The sequence below is a fragment of the Dreissena polymorpha genome, chromosome 10 (assembly GCF_020536995.1).
Source record: "Dreissena polymorpha isolate Duluth1 chromosome 10, UMN_Dpol_1.0, whole genome shotgun sequence".
In the NCBI taxonomy this organism is placed as follows: Eukaryota; Metazoa; Mollusca; class Bivalvia; order Myida; family Dreissenidae; genus Dreissena; species Dreissena polymorpha.
The window spans coordinates 78,946,896-78,951,983 of NC_068364.1; the positions used below are offsets into that span (position 1 = coordinate 78,946,896).

Genomic DNA, 5,088 nt, shown 5'->3' on the forward strand with positions numbered 1-5,088 from the left:
GAGTAGACATGCAAACATTTACTGATATGTGCCTTCTTTTTGATAATTAACTGTGATGAATGGTGACAAGACATGCACTTATCCAACAAGACTAGATTCATTATAAAGATAGAAGATGTTCATAATGATAAGATTAGAGCGTATTTTCCAGATAATTTTAAATATATTTATTTATTTTCCATGAATTAAATTGTAATTATGTTTATTTTGTACATTAACACATGCTCAAAAGATTGTGTGCACAATTCAGGCATAAAAAACATAATTTTGTTGAACACAACTTCAATTCATGATTAAAACTTATACTTATAAAAGACATGATCTAAAACAGGAACGGTATGTTTATAATTTAATTATTATGAATGGTTTTTATCTTTCAGTAAAAGGCCATGGAACTGAAAAATAAAAAGAAGAACAACAGTATCAGAAGCTCTATTTGTTTAAAATTTGAATCTTAAAAATGTACAAGATAGGTATTGATGCAAAGCATCAAAGGGCGTCGGGAATTTCGGTGTGAAAGGCACTCAATGAATTGACATGTAACGATTTTTTTTGTACTGTAAATATTAATATATTGGCCGATTATTTTAAACAAAATAGAAAAAGATACTGGTATAACCATTATCTATAATTTTGTGTTATAACCCCCAAATAACCATTATTTAAGATGTTGTGTTATAACCCCCAAATAACCATTATCTATGATTTTGTGTTGTAACCCCCAAATATTACATAGTTCATTGTATTTACATTGGTTTCCTTTTTTAATGGCATACGTGTGCAGTTTTCATTAATGGAACAGAACTGTGTAGGTTTTAAAAAATCTGCTTCATCTTGTAAGCGTAATTTCATATTTTTCTCAACTTCAAGGGGAGATGATTCTAAACTTGTTGCTCATTTACGATAGGGGTTGAGTAGTCATTGATATGAAAACACTGTAAAAGTTTGAAAAAAATTTGAATGAAAACTGTAAATTGCATAAAAAAGCTGCATTTCACAATACTTTGAAATTCAGTAAAGGTCATAATAGATTTATTGCTCCGATATTCATCATTTTCAATAGGGTTCGAGTAATACTGATATAAAAACACTTAACAAGTTTGGAAAGATTCAGACGAAAGTTGTGAAATCTTTTAAACAAGTGGAAATTGTTTATCTTGTCAAATTTAATAGAAAAAAATTCTGGACTTATTGTCCCGATGTTTCTCATTTTAAATGAGGTAAAAATGCTCATTGATATGAAGACACTGTAAGTTTGGAAAGAATCTGATGAAAAATGTTGACATAATCACCTAACCAAGCAGTTTTTCACTTTTATTTTTAAATTCAAAGAGACATAATTCTGTACTTATGGTCCGATATTGCTCATATAGAGTTTGGGTTGGGTCCTCATTGATAAAAAACCTGTGCAAGTTTGGGAACAATCGGATGAAAATTTTGGACTTCGAACAACGATTTCAAAATTTCTCAAATTCTAAGGAAGATAACTATAGACGTAATGGTCGGATAATGCTAAAGGGCCCATACCACCTGGATAGTAATACGTGTCGCGCTTCGCGCTCTATATGTGGTTCTTAAAAAAACAACTCCGAGGAGTGCCTGACTCTAGCGAAGCGGGTTGCTGGGACACAGCTCCTAGTTGATAAGCGGCTGCTTCCTTTATCGCAACTCATTGTTACAATCAATAATACGTGTCGCGCTTCGCGCTCTATATGTAGTAGGGATAGTACTTAGGGCCTATGATAGACAACCATAAAAATACATGGATAATAGATGTGTTGTTTGCATTTATTTGTTAATATAAAAACACATGTATTTTTTATAAGATATTTAAGTGATGTCAGAAATCTTAATTAACGTTGTCACCACGCGGCATCCATTAATTTTAATAAAAATGTCCAATTGTAGTAAAATGGATTTTAAAATGTCTACATAAAATAAAGCTTTATTATATTTATAAACCTGACTGAATAAAAAATTTCAGCCGCTGAACTGTTCCGTTCGTGCCGGAACCCGGAATTGAACCGGGGGCCTTTAGATGATTGTTGCGTAAACAACTTTAGTCTCACGCTCTCCCAACTGAGCTATTCCGACTGACATCATTTATGTACTGCTATTTGGTGAAGTTGTGTATAGCGATCGTTATTATATGTCTATTAATAAACTAATACATTGTACGTTTTCGTACCACTACGCCTTCCAATAAACTTGCTTGCGCGATAGGTCGTCAAATATCGTACTACATTGATTCTCCACTAAATAAGCAAATTAGAAAAACGACAAAATAAATATATTTTGATTATGTTTTGCTTTTATACAAAACCAGAAATGTTCGCGTATTTGCCCAGTCCCTGTGATCTTTCCCCTGTGATCAGTTGTGGATTAGTTATTAATTAAAACAATTAGCTTTGCATTATTGGCAATAAATGTTGTAATAAATGTAATAGGCACAAATGCAGTACTTATTTACACTAATTTACACAAAAAATCACCACTATGCAAGATATTTTTAAAACAAAAATATATACATTGATCCGTAAAATAACTTCTCCTCCCATAAGCGAACAAAATGGATTACATACTAGTCGCCGCTCTTCAGAGCGACGCCAATAAATTGCCATTTATATATCATTTGTATGTATTTGTTACTAAATATATTTGCATGCAAGATATACTCTAAAGAAGAAAATATTTTGCGTATTAATGTGCGTTTTATATTGTTCACATAACTGGTATTGTATATTTTATATTTGTTGCAGTTTTCATTGCATGTGAACCTTGGAAGATTAGACTAATCATATTCCAGTCGATATATTCACTTTAAATACCAACATGACCACTACGTCTTACATGTTATACAGTGTTTAATGTATCAAAACTTTTCTGTCAAAGCGTATCCATGCTATTAATAGCGTTTAAGTTTGGGAACATACACGAATTCGATTTAGAATTTTGGATACTGATAATTTTACAGTCATATATGTACAAATACAAATAATTGTTCTCGCACCAAAAGGACATTATTTTACGTTATAGAAACAAAATATGCTTGAACCAAATCTGCTTGTAAATTTATAAAAAATAAAGTAAAAACAACACAAATCTACAAAATCTCTATAGAAAAGAAATTCTTGTCCCTATCCACTACTTTTGTAACAGGATGCCAAATAAAATCATACAATTATAAAAACGTGGAACATTACATTTAAATGTCTTCTATATCACAACATTTTTTTTTAAATGCGAAAGTATATACATGTACATTAATATTTGTACATTATGATCTTTTTCCATTCATTTGAGGCAAATGATTTACTTACGAATGTCGTATATGTATTGACAAGCAGATACTTGTCAATGAAGGAAATCGTTGATCCATTCATGTGTATAATTGTATTTGTAAACAACTGTCTTCAATCTATTTTCTTTTTAAAATAATGTTTATCAATTTTTGTGTTTTCACTCGCTGTACAACTTCTTACTCAGATTTTTGCTTGCTTGTGAAATTGTTTACTATTCTACGTACGTATATGGGACTTCTAATACAATAATATAACATTAATAATAAACGTAGCATTGACGATATCCAATTTACTAACTATCGATACTAGTTACTTTAGGGTTTCAATAATTTTTTAATTCAATTCACTGATCAAAGGGAAGCAACCAGAACAGTTAAACATCATGCATGAATTACTAACGTTAGAGTTATCTTATCATGACTTGTGATTAAAGTGCACGAAAATCTCAGACTTAATAGGTTTACGCATTTATTATTTGTGAACGATATCATATACGCTCTCAAGTAAACTATTAGTTTTATTTGGTAAAAATTCAATTACATATTATTGTGACGTGTATGTTCTATCTAGTATTTTTCGCTGTTGTTATAAATAATGAGTTTATTGTATCTATTTTTACATAACGACTCGACGTACCTTGTCTGAGTGTATATGTGTTTTTCGACCGCTTTCTAAAGATATATATTCTTGTTTATTTGTATATTTTGTTTTATTTGTTTTTCAGAAAGTCTATTCCATAACATCTTAATATGGTCTTACCTGTTTAAAATGTATCATCAATTTTCTGCGTATTATAATTTAATACACGCAGAGAACGAACCCCCAACAATATGTTCACTTTTTGAAGGAAAATAATTCACGAAATTACCTCGAAAATTAACAAATAACGTCTTTCAAGTAACATGAATTCTAGCAGTAATAAGGACTGGAAAACTAAACCATGAACTTATGTTTTGTGAATAAACTGGTAACTTACAATAACGCGTCTAACGGCTGCCGAAGAGATTCTAAAACATTAATTATATTTGCCTGGCAAACTACTGGTACCATCCATATACGTTAACATCTTCACATGAATACATGTTTGATAGTTGTTAATACTCCCTATTGGCTTAATAAGCATGGCAATTTAAGTAATAAGAAATGAAACCAGAAGTGATGACATATTACAAACCATCTTTTATCAATCGGAAAATCAGAATTATGTATCAAGGAAGCTTGGTATTTTGCGAGCAAGTAAATGCCCGGATGTGAATGTAATTTTGAAAGACCTTTATTTATGCGCCTTTTTTAATTGACATTATCAATGAACAATTACGAGACTGAACGACGTTTTCATTCGGAAGCTAAGGTCAAAGTAATATCTTTGTTTGTTCTTGTTTTGTTTGTAACTATTTGTTATATTGTTACAATCGCTTCATTTTCAATTAAACAGAAACATAAAAAACAATTCGTCGTTGTTGTTGTTGTGTTGTTGTCGTTGTTCTATTTACCGAGGACGTTACATACGAAACATATTACTTGCACTTTATATGTTTGAGCAAACCTTGTAAAATTTCTATTCCTTATTCAAAGTAATCATATAATTTCAATTAAAATGAAAATAATTTGCAGGATAATATGATAATACTGTAATTTGACCTCCTCTCTTGCCGCCCAAAATTGCAAGGTAAATGTTTGCCGTCGCAATGTTAAAAGATATTACAGCAAATAAAAATTGACATACTTCTGCAAGAAACAATACAGTTATTGATCCGTTAAAACTATTTAAAGTAACGTTCCCCAT

At 30.7% G+C, this 5,088-nt stretch overlaps 1 protein-coding gene and 1 non-coding gene across 4 annotated transcripts in view; one reads left to right on the plus strand and one right to left on the minus strand.

The window, feature by feature from the left end:
• The window catches only part of LOC127847266 (uncharacterized), an 89,944-nt gene extending 85,204 nt beyond the window's left edge, over positions 1-4,740 (plus strand). For all 3 annotated transcript variants that reach the window (XM_052379063.1, XM_052379062.1, XM_052379064.1), the window contains one exon: positions 381-4,740. The gene's annotated coding sequence lies outside the window, so the exon portion shown is untranslated. The remainder of the gene's footprint in view (positions 1-380) is intronic.
• Trnaf-aaa (transfer RNA phenylalanine (anticodon AAA)) lies at positions 2,005-2,094 on the minus strand. The gene is given in 2 exon segments: positions 2,005-2,040; positions 2,058-2,094. It is a non-coding gene; the product is annotated as a tRNA-Phe (tRNA).
• Positions 4,741-5,088: the final 348 nt, after the last annotated feature.